This window comes from Phalangium opilio, unplaced genomic scaffold (assembly GCF_054372755.1).
Source record: "Phalangium opilio isolate 3A_F unplaced genomic scaffold, DU_Popi_V2 ptg000090l_1, whole genome shotgun sequence".
Lineage (NCBI taxonomy): Eukaryota > Metazoa > Arthropoda > Arachnida > Opiliones > Phalangiidae > Phalangium > Phalangium opilio.
This window is the reverse complement of record NW_028324195.1, coordinates 1,694,573-1,713,875: the sequence shown is the minus strand read 5'-3', so window position 1 is coordinate 1,713,875 and position 19,303 is coordinate 1,694,573.

Sequence of the window (19,303 nt, the reverse complement as noted above, 5' to 3'; positions counted from 1 at the left end):
GAGTGGCCTAAGACGCTGGTTTTAGGCACCAGTCTCTTCGGGGGCGTGGGTTCGAATCCAACGAATATCGGCCTGATGTATTTTGTATGATTAATAATTACAAGCTATTGCTTATTAGTCTGAGTTGATTTGTGTCTTGAGGTAATGTGGCCTATTGGTCTAAGGCGCTGGTTTAGGGACCAGTCTCTTCGGGGGCGTGGGGTCGAATCAAACATCTATCAGCCGGATGTATTTTCTTTGATTAATAATATCAAGCTTTTGCTTATTAGTGTGAGTTGATTCGTGTGTTCAGGTAGAGTTGCCGAGCGGTTAATGAGCTGGTTAAAGGCACCAGGCTCTTCGGGGGCGTGGGTTCGAATCCAACGTCTATCAGCCTAATGTATTTTCTATGATTAATAATAACAAGAATTTACTTATTAGTCTGAGTAGATTTGTGTCCCCAGGTAGTGTGGCTTATTGGTCTAAGACGCTGGTTTAGAGACCAGTCTCTTCTGGGGCGTGGGGTCGAATCCCAACTCTATCAGCCTGATCTATTTATATGATTAATAATATCAAGCTTTTGCTTATTAGTGTGAGTTGATTTGTGTGTTCAGGTAGAGTTGCCGAGTGGTTAATGAGCTTGTTAAAGGCCCCAGGCTCTTCGGGGGCGTGGGGTCGAATCCCAACTCTATCAGCCGGATCTATTTATATGATTAATAATATCAAGCTTTTGCTTATTAGTGTGAGTTGATTTGTGTGTTCAGGTAGAGTTGCCGAGTGGTCTAAGACGCTGGTTTTAGGCACCAGTCTCTTCTGGGGCGTGGGGTCGAATCCCAACTCTATCAGCCGGATCTATTTATATGATTAATAATATCAAGCTTTTGCTTATTAGTGTGAGTTGATTTGTGTGTTCAGGTAGAGTTGCCGAGTGGTCTAAGACGCTGGTTTTAGGCACCAGTCTCTTCGGGGGCGTGGGTTCGAATCCAACGAATATCGGCCTGATGTATTTTGTATGATTAATAATAACAAGCTATTGCTTATTAGTCTGAGTTGATTTGTGTCTTCAGGTAATGTGGCCTATTGGTCTAAGGCGCTGGTTTAGGGACCAGTCTCTTCGGGGGCGAGGGGTCGAATCAAACATCTATCAGCCGGATGTATTTTCTTTGATTAATAATATCAAGCTTTTGCTTATTAGTGTGAGTTGATTCGTGTGTTCAGGTAGAGTTGCCGAGCGGTTAATGAGCTGGTTAAAGGCACCAGGCTCTTCGGGGGCGTGGGTTCGAATCCAACGTCTATCAGCCTAATGTATTTTCTATGATTAATAATAACAAGAATTTACTTATTAGTCTGAGTAGATTTGTGTCCCCAGGTAGTGTGGCTTATTGGTCTAAGACGCTGGTTTAGAGACCAGTCTCTTCTGGGGCGTGGGGTCGAATCCCAACTCTATCAGCCGGATCTATTTATATGATTAATAATATCAAGCTTTTGCTTATTAGTGTGAGTTGATTTGTGTGTTCAGGTAGAGTTGCCGAGTGGTTAATGAGCTTGTTAAAGGCCCCAGGCTCTTCGGGGGCGTGGGTTAGAATCCAACGTCTATCAGTCTGATGTATTTTCTATGATTAATAATAACAAGAATTTACTTATTAGTCTGAGTAGATTTGTGTCCCCAGGTAGTGTGGCTTATTGGTCTAAGACGCTGGTTTAGAGACCAGTCTCTTCTGGGGCGTGGGGTCGAATCCCAACTCTATCAGCCTGATCTATTTATATGATAAATAATATCAAGCTTTTGCTTATTAGTGTGAGTTGATTTGTGTGTTCAGGTAGAGTTGCCGAGTGGTTAATGAGCTTGTTAAAGGCCCCAGGCTCTTCGGGGGCGTGGGTTCGAATCCAACGTCTATCAGTCTGATGTATTTTCTATGATTAATAATAACAAGAATTTACTTATTAGTCTGAGTAGATTTGTGTCCCCAGGTAGTGTGGCCTATTGGTCTAAGACGCTGGTTTAGGGACCAGTCTCTTCTTGGGCGTGGGGTCGAATCCCAACTCTATCAGCCGGATCTATTTATATGATTAATAATATCAAGCTTTTGCTTATTAGTGTGAGTTGATTTGTGTGTTCAGGTAGAGTTGCCGAGTGGTTAATGAGCTTGTTAAAGGCCCCAGGCTCTTCGGGGGCGTGGGGTCGAATCCCAACTCTATCAGCCGGATCTATTTATATGATTAATAATATCAAGCTTTTGCTTATTAGTGTGAGTTGATTTGTGTGTTCAGGTAGAGTTGCCGAGTGGTCTAAGACGCTGGTTTTAGGCACCAGTCTCTTCTGGGGCGTGGGGTCGAATCCCAACTCTATCAGCCGGATCTATTTATATGATTAATAATATCAAGCTTTTGCTTATTAGTGTGAGTTGATTTGTGTGTTCAGGTAGAGTTGCCGAGTGGTCTAAGACGCTGGTTTTAGGCACCAGTCTCTTCGGGGGCGTGGGTTCGAATCCAACGAATATCGGCCTGATGTATTTTGTATGATTAATAATAACAAGCTATTGCTTATTAGTCTGAGTTGATTTGTGTCTTCAGGTAATGTGGCCTATTGGTCTAAGGCGCTGGTTTAGGGACCAGTCTCTTCGGGGGCGAGGGGTCGAATCAAACATCTATCAGCCGGATGTATTTTCTTTGATTAATAATATCAAGCTTTTGCTTATTAGTGTGAGTTGATTCGTGTGTTCAGGTAGAGTTGCCGAGCGGTTAATGAGCTGGTTAAAGGCACCAGGCTCTTCGGGGGCGTGGGTTCGAATCCAACGTCTATCAGCCTAATGTATTTTCTATGATTAATAATAACAAGAATTTACTTATTAGTCTGAGTAGATTTGTGTCCCCAGGTAGTGTGGCTTATTGGTCTAAGACGCTGGTTTAGAGACCAGTCTCTTCTGGGGCGTGGGGTCGAATCCCAACTCTATCAGCCGGATCTATTTATATGATTAATAATATCAAGCTTTTGCTTATTAGTGTGAGTTGATTTGTGTGTTCAGGTAGAGTTGCCGAGTGGTTAATGAGCTTGTTAAAGGCCCCAGGCTCTTCGGGGGCGTGGGTTCGAATCCAACGTCTATCAGTCTGATGTATTTTCTATGATTAATAATAACAAGAATTTGCTTATTAGTCTGAGTTGATTTGTGTCCCCAGGTAGTGTGGCCTATTGGTCTAAGACGCTGGTTTAGGGACCAGTCTCTTCTGGGGCGTGGGGTCGAATCCCAACTCTATCGTCCTGATGTATTTTGTATGATTAATAATAACAAGCTTTTGCTTATTAGTCTGAGTTGATTTGTGTCCCCAGGTAGTGTGGCCTATTGGTCTAAGACGCTGGTTTAGGGACCAGTCTCTTCTGGGGCGTGGGGTCGAATCCCAACTCTATCAGCCGGATCTATTTATATGATTAATAATATCAAGCTTTTTCTTATTAGTGTGAGTTGATTTGTGTGTTCAGGTAGAGTTTCCGAGTGGTTAATGAGCTTGTTAAAGGCCCCAGGCTCTTCGGGGGCGTGGGTTCGAATCCAACGTCTATCAGTCTGATGTATTTTCTATGATTAATATTAACAAGAATTTGCTTATTAGTCTGAGTTGATTTGTGTCTTCAGGTGATGTGGCCTATTGGTCTAAGGCGCTGGTTTAGGGACCAGTCTCTTCGGGGGCGTGGGGTTGAATCCCAGCTCTATCATCCTGATGTATTTTGTATGATTAATAATATCCAGCTTTTGCTTATTAGTCTGAGTTGATTTGTGTCTTCTGGTAAAGTGGCCTATTGGTCTAAGGCGCTGGTTTAGGGACCAGTCTCTTCGGGGGCATGGGTTCGAATCAAACATCTATCAGCCGGATGTATTTTCTATGATTAATAATAACAAGCTTTTGCTTATTAGTCTGAGTTGATTTGTGTCCCCAGGTAGTGTGGCCTATTGGTCTAAGACGCTGGTTTAGGGACCAGTCTCTTCTGGGGCGTGGGGTCGAATCCCAACTCTATCGGCCTGATGTATTTTGTATGATTAATAATAACAAGCTTTTGCTTAGAAGTCTGAGTTGATTTGTGTCCCCAGGTAGTGTGGCCTATTGGTCTAAGACGCTGGTTTAGGGACCAGTCTCTTCTGGGGCGTGGGGTCGAATCCCAACTCTATCAGCCGGATCTATTTATATGATTAATAATATCAAGCTTTTGCTTATTAGTGTGAGTTGATTTGTGTGTTCAGGTAGAGTTTCCGAGTGGTTAATGAGCTTGTTAAAGGCCCCAGGCTCTTCGGGGGCGTGGGTTCGAATCCAACGTCTATCAGTCTGATGTATTTTCTATGATTAATATTAACAAGAATTTGCTTATTAGTCTGAGTTGATTTGTGTCTTCAGGTGATGTGGCCTATTGGTCTAAGGCGCTGGTTTAGGGACCAGTCTCTTCGGGGGCGTGGGGTTGAATCCCAGCTCTATCATCCTGATGTATTTTGTATGATTAATAATATCCAGCTTTTGCTTATTAGTCTGAGTTGATTTGTGTCTTCTGGTAAAGTGGCCTATTGGTCTAAGGCGCTGGTTTAGGGACCAGTCTCTTCGGGGGCATGGGTTCGAATCAAACATCTATCAGCCGGATGTATTTTCTATGATTAATAATAACAAGCTTTTGCTTATTAGTCTGAGTTGATTTGTGTCCCCAGGTAGTGTGGCCTATTGGTCTAAGACGCTGGTTTAGGGACCAGTCTCTTCTGGGGCGTGGGGTCGAATCCCAACTCTATCGGCCTGATGTATTTTGTATGATTAATAATAACAAGCTTTTGCTTAGAAGTCTGAGTTGATTTGTGTCCCCAGGTAGTGTGGCCTATTGGTCTAAGACGCTGGTTTAGGGACCAGTCTCTTCTGGGGCGTGGGGTCGAATCCCAACTCTATCAGCCGGATCTATTTATATGATTAATAATATCAAGCTTTTGCTTATTAGTGTGAGTTGATTTGTGTGTTCAGGTAGAGTTTCCGAGTGGTTAATGAGCTTGTTAAAGGCCCCAGGCTCTTCGGGGGCGTGGGTTCGAATCCAACGTCTATCAGTCTGATGTATTTTCTATGATTAATTATAACAAGAATTTGCTTATTAGTCTGAGTTGATTTGTGTCTTCAGGTGATGTGGCCTATTGGTCTAAGGCGCTGGTTTAGGGACCAGTCTCTTCGGGGGCGTGGGGTTGAATCCTAGCTCTATCATCCTGATGTATTTTGTATGATTAATAATATCCAGCTTTTGCTTATTAGTCTGAGTTGATTTGTGTCTTCAGGTAAAGTGGCCTATTGGTCTAAGGCGCTGGTTTAGGGACCAGTCTCTTCGGGGGCATGGGTTCGAATCAAACATCTATCAGCCGGATGTATTTTCTATGATTAATAATAACAAGCTTTTGCTTATTAGTCTGAGTTGATTTGTGTCCCCAGGTAGTGTGGCTTATTGGTCTAAGACGCTGGTTTAGGGACCAGTCTCTTCTGGGGCGTGGGGTCGAATCCCAACTCTATCGGCCTGATGTATTTTGTATGATTAATAATAACAAGCTTTTGCTTAGAAGTCTGAGTTGATTTGTGTCCCCAGGTAGTGTGGCCTATTGGTCTAAGACGCTGGTTTAGGGACCAGTCTCTTCTGGGGCGTGGGATCGAATCCCAACTCTATCAGCCGGATCTATTTATATGATTAATAATATCAAGCTTTTGCTTATTAGTGTGAGTTGATTTGTGTGTTCAGGTAGAGTTGCCGAGTGGTTAATGAGCTTGTTAAAGGCCCCAGGCTCTTCGGGGGCGTGGGTTCGAATCCAACGTTTATCAGTCTGATGTATTTTCTATGATTAATAATAACAAGAATTTGCTTATTAGTCTGAGTTGATTTGTGCCTTCAGTTGATGTGGCCTATTGGTCTAAGGCGCTGGTTTAGGGACCAGTCTCTTCGGGGGCGTGGGGTTGAATCCCAGCTCTATCATCCTGATGTATTTTGTATGATTAATAATATCAAGCTTTTGCTTATTAGTCTGAGTTGATTTGTGTCTTCAGGTAAAGTGGCCTATTGGTCTAAGGCGCTGGTTTAGGGACCAGTCTCTTCGGGGGCATGGGTTCGAATCAAACATCGATCAGCCGGATGTATTTTCTATGATTAATAATAACAAGCTTTTGCTTATTAGTCTGAGTTGATTTGTGTCCCCAGGTAGTGTGGCCTATTGGTCTAAGACGCTGGTTTAGGGACCAGTCTCTTCTGGGGCGTGGGGTCGAATCCCAACTCTATCGGCCTGATGTATTTTGTATGATTAATAATAACAAGCTTTTGCTTATTAGTCAGAGTTGATTTGTGTCCCCAGGTAGTGTGGCCTATTGGTCTAAGACGCTGGTTTAGGGACCAGTCTCTTCTGGGGCGTGGGGTCGAATCCCAACTCTATCAGCCGGATCTATTTATATGATTAATAATATCAAGCTTTTGCTTATTAGTGTGAGTTGATTTGTGTGTTCAGGTAGAGTTTCCGAGTGGTTAATGAGCTTGTTAAAGGCCCCAGGCTCTTCGGGGGCGTGGGTTCGAATCCAACGTCTATCAGTCTGATGTATTTTCTATGATTAATTATAACAAGAATTTGCTTATTAGTCTGAGTTGATTTGTGTCTTCAGGTGATGTGGCCTATTGGTCTAAGGCGCTGGTTTAGGGACCAGTCTCTTCGGGGGCGTGGGGTTGAATCCTAGCTCTATCATCCTGATGTATTTTGTATGATTAATAATATCCAGCTTTTGCTTATTAGTCTGAGTTGATTTGTGTCTTCAGGTAAAGTGGCCTATTGGTCTAAGGCGCTGGTTTAGGGACCAGTCTCTTCGGGGGCATGGGTTCGAATCAAACATCTATCAGCCGGATGTATTTTCTATGATTAATAATAACAAGCTTTTGCTTATTAGTCTGAGTTGATTTGTGTCCCCAGGTAGTGTGGCCTATTGGTCTAAGACGCTGGTTTAGGGACCAGTCTCTTCTGGGGCGTGGGGTCGAATCCCAACTCTATCGGCCTGATGTATTTTGTATGATTAATAATAAAAGCTTTTGCTTAGAAGTCTGAGTTGATTTGTGTCCCCAGGTAGTGTGGCCTATTGGTCTAAGACGCTGGTTTAGGGACCAGTCTCTTCTGGGGCGTGGGGTCGAATCCCAACTCTATCAGCCGGATCTATTTATATGATTAATAATATCAAGCTTTTGCTTATTAGTGTGAGTTGATTTGTGTGTTCAGGTAGAGTTGCCGAGTGGTTAATGAGCTTGTTAAAGGCCCCAGGCTCTTCGGGGGCGTGGGTTCGAATCCAACGTTTATCAGTCTGATGTATTTTCTATGATTAATAATAACAAGAATTTGCTTATTAGTCTGAGTTGATTTGTGTCTTCAGGTAAAGTGGCCTATTGGTCTAAGGCGCTGGTTTAGGGACCAGTCTCTTCGGGGGCATGGGTTCGAATCAAACATCTATCAGCCGGATGTATTTTCTATGATTAATAATAACAAGCTTTTGCTTATTAGTCTGAGTTGATTTGTGCCCCAGGTAGTGAGGCCTATTGGTCTAAGACGCTGGTTTAGGGACCAGTCTCTTCTGGGGCGTGGGGTCGAATCCCAACTCTATCGGCCTGATGTATTTTGTATGATTAATAATAACAAGCTTTTGCTTAGAAGTCTGAGTTGATTTGTGTCCCCAGGTAGTGTGGCCTATTGGTCTAAGACGCTGGTTTAGGAACCAGTCTCTTCTGGGGCGTGGGGTCGAATCCCAACTCTATCAGCCGGATCTATTTATATGATTAATAATATCAAGCTTTTGCTTATTAGTATGTTGATTTGTGTGTTCAGGTACACTGTAAAAAATAATGGTGCATTCTTACACCATATAAGCTGTTTTTTTCGGTGCCAAAATTGACACCATTTAAGGTGTACTTCTACACCATTTTTATGATAAATTCACGCCTTTTACAAATATTATTTGCAAGTATGAACGAAATATTAGGCATTTATGCACCATTTATAGTGCTTTTTAACATCTTTTTCAGGAAATCTTTTGAACTCTAATATTACTACTTAGTTTAATGGTGTTAAATGTAGGCAAAGTTACGCCACGTATATCACATTACTACACCAAATGAAGTGAAGGTGTTAAATATTTTTTCTATATTTAGCACCACGTTTAAGGTGTAAAACAAAGTCATTAATACACCATTTCAAGTCTCTGTTCACTCCATTTCAAAGCCCTATTTACTCCATTTCAGAGCCCTATTTACTCCATTTCAAAGCCCTATTTAATCCATTTCAAAGCCCTATTTACTCCATTTCAAAGCCCTAGCTATTTACTCCATTTCAAAGCCCTATTTACTCCATTTCAAAGCCCTAGCTATTTACTACATTTCAAAGCCCTAGCTATTTACTCCATTTCAAAGCCCAATTTACTCCATTTCAAAGCTCTATTTACTCCATTTCAAAGCCCTATTTACTCCATTTCAAAGCCCTATTTACTCCATTTCAAAGCCCTATTTACTCCATTTCAAAGCCCTATTTACTCCATTTCCAAGCGGCTATTTACTCCATTTCAAACCCCTATTTATTCCATTTCCAAGCCCTATTTACTCCATTTCAAACCCCTATTTACTCCATTTCAAACCCCTATTTACTCCATTTCAAACCCCTATTTACTCCATTTCAAACCCCTATTTACTCCATTTCAAACCCCTATTTACTCCGTTTCAATGCCCTATTTACTCCATTTCAAAGCCATATTTACACCGTTTCAAACCCCTATTTTCACCGTTTCAAACCCCTATTTACTCCGTTTCAATGCCCTATTTACTCCATTTCAAACCCCTATTTACTCCATTTCAAACCCCTATTTACTCCGTTTCAATGCCCTATTTACTCCGTTTCAATGCCCTATTTACTCCATTTAAAAGCCATATTTACACCGTTTCAAACCCCTATTTTCACCGTTTCAAACCCCTATTTACTCCGTTTCAAGTCCCCTTTTAACAATTTCAAGCCCCTGTTCACCCCATTCCAAGTGGATTTTACTACTGCAATTAACAGATTGTCTTCCATTCGGCTGAACACCCCGCAATTTGGCGGTTTTGGATTCGGTATATTATGATTAAAAGTTCCCGATGGAAATACAGTAATTCTCGGGAACACGAAGACTCTATACCCGAGATAATCTGATTATCTAATGAAGATTGAGTGGTTAGGTAAAATGAGCAATAATTCGATGTATTTTTTTAAATATTAAGCAAAATTTAGAGTTTAGAAGAACGAAATATTTTCAAATCGAAGAAATGTACATTGATAAAGCGATTAGCAAATTGTTATATTTAAGTCATATGCATTATATAACACTGTAATGAAGTTTGAACATAGAATGAGTACCCAAAATCAATTTTCTAACGTAACATAGTTCCTCTAAAAAACATTTCATTTTTAAACGCTGTCACCGATAAAATGTTTATTATCATTGAAATGGTTTTTCAATTTTTAGCATTTATAGGATATGAATATATGCATACGCTTATTATCACGAGGTCAAATGCTTAATTTAGGAACCGTAGGTCTCAAAGACGCCTAAGCAAAACTAACCTATGCCTTTCCTAACCCTAATCTGATCTATAAAACAAGCAATATTTTGGAAAAAGAAGATGCTTATTCTTCAAAATCCTTAATTAATATAACGTTATTGTTCAAGGACCTAAAGAAATGGAGCATTTCTTCGAATAGGCCCGCTTTTATGAAGCTAGATTCCCACTCCACGGAAAAGACGACGGAAACCCGCAGAAAGGGGTTCGACCGACGGAATTTCCGTTCGGTCGGGCGTAAGTTGTGTTCTATTTTTTCGGTCGTGTTCGGCGTTACGCCGGTGTCTCAGCCAATGAAATTATCCCACTGACAACGTCATAAATTTCAGGACCGCACGCACACGCGAGATCGATTGATAGCCGCCATTTTTTGTGGTTGACCAAGGCTTATCGGAAACATACCACCAAGAAAGAAAAATTAAATTAACGGAAGTAAAAAGAGATAAGATGTTAATAAGGAAAAGTTTACTGAGGAAGCTAGAAAATATCCCTTCTAGTACGATCCAAGCAACAAGGGGACAAAGAGTGTGAAATAGATGTTGAGGAAACAACTCAAATCTGTCACGTGACCCAAAAATATCTACCGCCAAACTGAAAATTCAGTCGTAGTTTGAACGGTCTACCGCCGGACGCCAGCGTAAGTTAAAATTTTTTACCGTTGGCTGTGTGATTTCCGCCGGTTTTTTTCGGTCGAGTGGGAATCTAGTTCAATGCCTAAGAAAGAAAGGTGTTGCTTTAAAAAGTAACATGTGCTCTTTATTAATACCGATCTGACTCCATTAGTTGTTACCCAAGAGAGATCATTTGGATAATTTTAACGGCATTAACTTATGGTCGTGTTAATTCACACAAAATGATATAATAGAAAAGCCTTCAACGTGTATATACACTATAGGAAAGGTAGTGAAGTCCCACCGAACACGTCAATAATGATCCCAGTAAATGGGGTGAATAGGGGTTTGAAATGGGCAAATAGTGACAAGAAATGGGGTAAATAAAGACTTGAAAAGAGGTGAATAGGAGTTTTGCAATGGTGTAAATAGGGCTTGAAATAAGGTAAATATACACTTGAAATGGTCTAAATTTAGACTTGAAATGGGTTACATTTAGACTTGAAATGGGATAAATATAGATTTGAAATTTGATAAATAAGGACTTGAAATGAGGTAAATAGGAGTTTTCAATGGCGTTAATAGGTTTAAAATGGGGTAAATATAAGGAATTGAAATGAGGTAAATAGGGGTTTTGCAATAGTGAAAATAGGACAAGAAATGGGGTAAATATAGACTTGAAATGTGGTAAATATAGGCTTGAAATGTAGTAGATATGGAGTTGAAATGGGGTGAATAGGGACTTTAAATGGGATAAATATAGATTTGAAATTGGGTAAATAGGGGTTTTGCAATGGTGTAAATAGGGGTTTTGCAATGGTGTAAATAGGGGTTTTGCAATGGTATAAATATGGGTTTTGCAATGGTGTAAATAGGGGTTTTTCCAATGGTGTAAATAGGGGTTTTGCAATAGTGTAAATAGGGATTTTGCAATAGTGTAAATAGGGGTTTTGCAATAGTGTAAATAGGGGTTTTGCAATGGTGTAAATAGGGGTTTTGCAATGGTGTAAATAGGGGTTTTGCAATGGTGTAAATAGGGTTTTGCAATGGTGTAAATAGGGGTTTTGCAATGGTGTAAATAGGGGTTTTGCAATGGTGTAAATAGGGGTTTTGCAATGGTGTAAATAGGGGTTTTGCAATGGTGTAAATAGGGATTTTGCAATGGTGTAAATAGGGCTTGGAATGGGGTAAATATAGACTTGAAATGAGGTGAATAGGGGTTTGCAATGGTGTAAATATGGACTTGAAATGAGGTGAATAGGGGTTTGCAATGGTGTAAATATGGCTGGAAAAGGGGTAAATAGGGACTTTAAATGGGGTAAATAAGGGTTTTGAAATGGTGTAAATAGGGGTTTTGCAATGGTGTAAATAAGGCTTGAAAAGGTGTAAATAGGGGTTTTGCAATGGTGTAAATAGGGATTTTGCAATGGTGTAAATAGGGCTTGGAATGGGGTAAATATAGACTTGAAATGGTGTAAATATGGACTTGAAATGAGGTTAATAGGGGTTTGCAATGGTGTAAATATGGCTGGAAAAGAGGTAAATAGGGAATTTAAATGGGGTAAATAAGGGTTTTGCAATGGTGTAAATAGGGGTTTTGCAATGGTGTAAATAGGGGTTTTGCAATGGTGTAAATAGGGGTTTTGCAAAGGTGTAAATAGGGGTTTTGCTATAGTGTAAATAGGGATTTTGCAATGGTGTAAATAGGGCTTGAAATGGTGTAAATATGGACTTGAAATGAGGTGAATAGGGGTTTGCAATGGTGTAAATGGGGTAAATATAGACTTGGAATGGGCTAATTAAGGACTTAAAATGGGGCAAATAGGGGTTTGCAAAGGTGTATTTTCGTATTATTTTAACACCATTTAATGGTATAATCGAAGGTGTTATTTTAATCCATTTGTGTATAATTTGAGCAACTTTTATTGAATGATGTTTTATGAATCGGTTTTTTGCACCATTCATTTTCGCTAATGGTGTTTGTAAAATATCGCACTATTTTCATACAATTTCAACACATTGTCAAGGTGTACAAATACTGCGGAATAAATTGTACACAACTACAACACTTTTTAGGTACCTTAATTTAGAGTGCATAACTCCATTTTCACTTTATTTCACCATCTTTTATGAGTCTTGCTCACCTTTACGAGTATGAGGTTTCTTCAGTCGTTTCTTACACCTTCTATTTAAGCGAAAGGTGTTTAAAAGATAACTCCATTTTCACATTATTTCAACATCTTTTTAAGGGCCTGCGAAGGTGTTATTTTATATCAATTGCGCACCTTTCCAAGGATGAGGTTTTTTCCGCCCTTATTTACACCTTCTATTTAAGCCAATGGTGTTCAAAACATAACTCTATTTTCACATTATTTGAACACCTTTTATATGGGCCTTGCGAAGGTGTTATTTTATATCGATTGGGTATCATTTGTGCGCCTTTTAATGAATGAGGCTTTTTCAACCCTTATTCACACCGTTTATTTAAGCGAATGGTGTTTAAAAAATATCGCACTAATTCTATGCCATTTGAGCACCATTTAATGGGGTATTCAATGGTTTTTTTTATATTATTAAGGTATCATTTGCACACCATTTAAAGAATTATGCTTTATAAACCCATTTCTACACCATTCGTTTAAGCTAATGGTGTTTTTAAAATATCGAACCATTTTCGTACTATTTCCGCACCTTGTCAAGGTGCACAAATAGTGCACATTGTTTTAACACCATTATGGCACTATTTAGACACCACAATTTTTTACAGTGTAGAGTTGCCGAGTGGTTAATGAGCTTGTTAAAGGCCCCAGGCTCTTCGGGGGCGTGGGTTCGAATCCAACGTCTATCAGTCTGATGTATTTTCTATGATTAATAATAACAAGAATTTGCTTATTAGTCTGAGTTGATTTGTGTCTTCAGGTGATGTGGCCTATTGGTCTAAGGCGCTGGTTTAGGGACCAGTCTCTTCGGGGGCGTGGGGTTGAATCCCAGCTCTATCATCCTGATGTATTTTGTATGATTAATAATATCAAGCTTTTGCTTATTAGTCTGAGTTGATTTGTGTCTTTAGGTAAAGTGGCCTATTGGTCTAAGGCGCTGGTTTAGGGACCAGTCTCTTCGGGGGCATGGGTTCGAATCAAACATCTATCAGCCGGATGTATTTTCTATGATTAATAATAACAAGCTTTTGCTTATTAGTCTGAGTTTATTTGTGTCCCCAGGTAGTGTGGCCTATTGGTCTAAGACGCTGGTTTAGGGACCAGTCTCTTCTGGGACGTGGGGTCGAATCCCAACTCTATCGGCCTGATGTATTTTGTATGATTAATAATAACAAGCTTTTGCTTATTAGTCTGAGTTCATTTGTGTCCCCAGGTAGTGTGGCCAATTGGTCTAAGACGCTGGTTTAGGGACCAGTCTCTTCTGGGGCGTGGGGTCGAATCCCAACTCTATCAGCCGGATCTATTTATATGATTAATAATATCAAGCTTTTGCTTATTAGTGTGAGTTGATTTGTGTGTTCAGGTAGAGTTTCCGAGTGGTTAATGAGCTTGTTAAAGGCCCCAGGCTCTTCGGGGGCGTGGGTTCGAATCCAACGTCTATCAGTCTGATGTATTTTCTATTATTAATAATAACAAGCCTTTGCTTATTAGTCTGAGTTGATTTGTGTCTTCAGGTGATGTGGCCTATTGGTCTAAGGCGCTGGTTTAGGGACCAGTCTCTTCTGGGGCGTGGGGTCGAATCCCAACTCTATCGGCCTGATGTATTTTGTATGATTAATAATAACAAGCTTTTGCTTATTAGTCTGAGTTCATTTGTGTCCCCAGGTAGTGTGGCCTATTGGTCAAAGACGCTGGTTTAGGGACCAGTCTCTTCTGGGGCGTGGGGTCGAATCCCAACTCTATCAGCCGGATCTATTTTGTATGACTAATAATATCAAGCTTTTGCTTATTAGTGTGAGTTGATTTGTGTCCCCAGTTAGTGTGGCCTATTGGTCTAAGACGCTGGTTTAGGGACCAGTCTCTTCGGGGGCGTGGGGTCGAATCCCAACTCTATCGGCCTGATGTATTTTGTATGATTAATAATAACAAGCTTTTGCTTATTAGACTGAGTTGATTTGTGTCCCCAGGTAGTGTGGCCTATTGGTCTAAGACGCTGGTTTAGGGACCAGTCTCTTCAGGGGGGTGGGGTCGAATCCCAACTCTATCAGCCGGATCTATTTATATGATTAATAATATCAAGCTTTTGCTTATTAGTGTGAGTTGATTTGTGTGTGTTCAGGTAGAGTTGCCGAGTGGTTAATGAGCTTGTTAAAGGCCCCAGGCTCTTTGGGGGCGTGGGGTTGAATCCCAGCTCTATCAGCCTGAGGTTTTTTCTATGATTAATAATAACAAGCCTTTGCTTATTAGTCTGAGTTGATTTGTGTCTTCAGGTGATGTGGCCTATTGGTCTAAGGCGCTGATTTAGGGACCAGTCTCTTCGGGGGCGTGGGGTTGAATCCCAGCTCTATCATCCTGATGTATTTTGTATGATTAATAATATCAAGCTTTTGCTTATTAGTCTGAGTCGATCTGTGTCTTCAGTTAAAGTGGCCTATTGGTCTAAGGCGCTGGTTTAGGGAACAGTCTCTTCGGGGGCATGGGTTCGAATCAAACATCTATCAGCCGGATGTATTTTCTATGATTAATAATAACAAGCTTTTGCTTATTAGTGTGAGTAGATTTGTGTCCCCAGGTAGTGTGGCTTATTGGTCTAAGACGCTCGTTTAGAGACCAGTCTCTTCTGGGGCGTGGGGTCGAATCCCAACTCTATCAGCCGTATCTATTTTGTATGATTAATAATATCAAGCTTCTGCTTATTAGTATGAGTTGATTTGTGTTTTCAGGTAGAGTTGCCGAGTGGTTATTGAGCTGGTTAAAGGCCCCAGGCTCTTCGGGGGCGTGGGTTCGAATCCAACGTCTATCGGCCTGATGTATTTTGTATGATTAATAATAACAAGCTTTTGCTTATTAGTCTGAGTTGATTTATGTCTTCAGGTAATGTGGCCTATTGGTCTAAGGCGCTGGTTTAGGGACCAGTCTCTTTGGGGGCGTGGAGTCGAATCAAACATCTATCAGCCGGATGTATTTTCTATGATTAATAATAGCAAGCTTTTGCTTATTAGTGTGAGTTGATTTGTGTCCCCAGGTAATGTGGCCTATTGGTCTAAGACGCTGGTTTAGGGACCAGTCTCTTCTGGGGCGTGGGGTCGAATCCCAACTCTATCGGCCTGATGTATTTTGTATGATTAATAATAACAAGCTTTTGCTTATTAGTCTGAGTTGATTTGTGTCCCCAGGTAGTGTGGCCTATTGGTCTAAGACGCTGGTTTAGGGACCAGTCTCTTCTGGGGCGTGGGGTCGAATCCCAACTCTATCGGCCTGATGTATTTTGTATGATTAATAATAACAAGCTTTTGCTTATTAGTCTGAGTATTATTAGATTTTGAATTAGTGTCAAAGCCTATATGGTTCAATCAAGTATTTCAATTTCATTTTTCACACTCGATAAATTTACAAGTGGGGACCTTCACCGTCATTTCAACAGACAAGTGGGGTCTTTTAAACACACATTTTCTCTTTTCATGTATATTTTATATTTATAGTTTAAATATTGATTATTATAATGAAATTTAGGTAATCGGACCTTTTAAAGGCTTAACACTTAAGTTTTGAGCTGATTTCAGGTTTTCAAGTGGGGACCTAAACAGTCTTCCAACCTTATATCTGGGGACATTTGTGTATAAATTATTAGATTTATTACTAGTGTCGAAGCCTATATGGTTTCATCAGGTATTTCAATTTCATTTTTCACACTCGATAAATTTACAAGTGGGGACCTTCACCGTCATTTCAACAGACAAGTGGGGTCTTTTAAACACACATTTTCTCTTTTCATGTATATTTTATATTTATAGTTTAAATATTGATTATTATAATGAAATTTAGGTAATCGGACCTTTTAAAGGCTTAACACTTAAGTTTTGAGCTGATTTCTGGTTTACAAGTAAGGACCTAAACAGTCTTCCAACCTTATATCTGGGGACATTTGTGTATAAATTATTAGATTTTGAATTAGTGTCAAAGCCTATATGGTTCAATCAAGTATTTCAATTTCATTTTTCACACTCGATAAATTTACAAGTGGGGACCTAAACAGTCTTCCAACCTTATATCTGGGGACATTTGTGTATAAATTATTAGATTTTGAATTAGTGTCAAAGCCTATATGGTTCAATCAAGTATTTCAGTTTCATTTTTCACACTCGATAAATTTACAAGTGGGGACCTTCACCGTCATTTCAACAGACAAGTGGGGTCTTTTAAACACACATTTTCTCTTTTCATGTATATTTTATATTTATAGTTTAAATATTGATTATTATAATGAAATTTAGGTAATCGGACCTTTTAATGGCTTAACACTTAAGTTTTGAGCTAATTTCAGGTTTACAAGTGGGGACCTAAACAATCTTCCAACCTTATATCTGGGGACATTTGTGTATAAATTATTAAATTTTGTATTAGTGTCGAAGCCTATATGGTTCAATTAAGTATTTCAATTTCATTTTTCACACTCGATAAATTTACAAGTGGGGACCTTCACCGTCATTTCAACAGACAAGTGGGGTATTTTAAACACACATTTTCTAATTTCATGTATATTTTAATTTTATGGTTTAAATATTGATTATTATAATGAAATTTAGGTAATCGGACCTTTTAAAGGCTTAACACGTAAGTTTTGAGCTGATTTCAGGTTTACAAGTGGGGACCTAAACAGTCTTCCAACCTTATATCTGGGGACATTTGTGTATAAATTATTAGATTTTAAATTAGTGTCAAAGCCTATATGGTTCAATCAAGTATTTCAATTTCATTTTTCACACTCGATAAATTTACAAGTGGGGACCTAAACTGTCTTCCAACCTTATATCTGGGGACATTTGTGTATAAATTATTAGATTTTGAATTAGTGTCAAAGCTTATATGGTTCAATCAAATATTTCAATTTCATTTTTCACACTCGATAAATTTACAAGTGGGGACCTTCACCGTCATTTCAACAGACAAGTGGGGTCTTTTAAACACACATTTTCTAATTTCATGTATATTTTAATTTTATAGTTTAAATATTGATTATTATAATGAAATTTTAGGTAATCGGACCTTTTAATGGCTTAACACGTAAGTTTTGAGCTGATTTCAGGTTTACAAGTGGGGACCTAAACAGTCTTCCAACCTTATATCTGGGGACATTTGTGGATAAATTATTAGATTTTGTACTAGTGTCGAAGCCTATATGGTTTCATCAGGTATTTCAATTTCATTCTTCACACTCGATAAATTTACAAGTGGGGACCTTCACAGTAATTTCAACAGACAAGTGGGGTCTTTTAAACACACATTTTCTAATTTCATGCATATTTTAATTTTATAGTTCTATATTGATTATTATAATGAAATTTAGGTAATAGGACCTTTTAAAGGCTTAACACGTAAGTTTTGAGCTGATTTCAGGTTTACAAGTGGGGACCTAAAAAGTCTTCCAACCTTATATCTGGGGACATTTGTGTATAAATTATTAGATTTTGAATTAGTGTCAAAGCCTATATGGTTCAATCAAGTATTTCAATTTCATTTTTCACACTCGATAAATTTACAAGTGGGGACCTAAACAGTCTTCCAACCTTATATCTGGGGACATTTGTGTATAAATTATTAGATTTTGAATTAGTGTCAAAGCCTATATGGTTCAATCAAGTATTTCAATTTCATTTATCACACTCGATAAATTTACAAGTGGGGACCTTCACCGTCATTTCAACAGACAAGTGGGGTCTTTTAAACACACCTTTTCTCTTTTCATGTATATTTTATATTTATAGTTTAAATATTGATTATTATAATGAAATTTAGGTAATCGGACCTTTTAAAGGCTTAACACTTAAGTTTTGAGCTGATTTCCGGTTTACAAGTGGGGACCTAAACAATTTTCCAACCTTATATCTGGGGACATTTGTGTATAAATTATTAGATTTTGTATTAGTGTCGAAGCCTATATGGTTCCATCAGGTATTTCAATTTCATTTTTCACACTCGATAAATTTACAAGTGGGGACCTTCACCGTCATTTCAACAGACAAGTGGGGTCTTTTAAACACACATTTTCTAATTTCATGTATATTTTAATTTTATAGTTTAAATATTGATTATTATAATGAAATTTTAGGTAATCGGACCTTTTAATGGCTTAACACGTAAGTTTTGAGCTGATTTCAGGTTTACAAGTGGGGACCTAAACAGTCTTCCAACCTTATATCTGGGGACATTTGTGGATAAATTATTAGATTTTGTACTAGTGTCGAAGCCTATATGGTTTCATCAGGTATTTCAATTTCATTCTTCACACTCGATAAATTTACAAGTGGGGACCTTCACAGTAATTTAAACAGACAAGTGGGGTCTTTTAAACACACATTTTCTAGTTTCATGTATATTTTAATTTTATAGTTTAAATATTGATTATTATAATGAAATTTAGGTAATAGGACCTTTTAAAGGCTTAACACGTAAGTTTTGAGCTGATTTCAGGTTTACAAGTGGGGACCTAAAAAGTCTTCCAACCTTATATCTGGGGACATTTGTGTATAAATTATTAGATTTTGAATTAGTGTCAAAGCCTATATGGTTCAATCAAGTATTTCAATTTCATTTTTCACACTCGATAAATTTACAAGTGGGGACCTAAACAGTCTTCCAACCTTATATCTGGGGACATTTGTGTATAAATTATTAGATTTTGAATTAGTGTCAAAGCCTATATGGTTCAATCAAGTATTTCAATTTCATTTATCACACTCGATAAATTTACAAGTGGGGACCTTCACCGTCATTTCAACAGACAAGTGGGGTCTTTTAAACACACCTTTTCTCTTTTCATGTATATTTTATATTTATAGTTTAAATATTGATTATTATAATGAAATTTAGGTAATCGGACCTTTTAAAGGCTTAACACTTAAGTTTTGAGCTGATTTCCGGTTTACAAGTGGGGACCTAAACAATTTTCC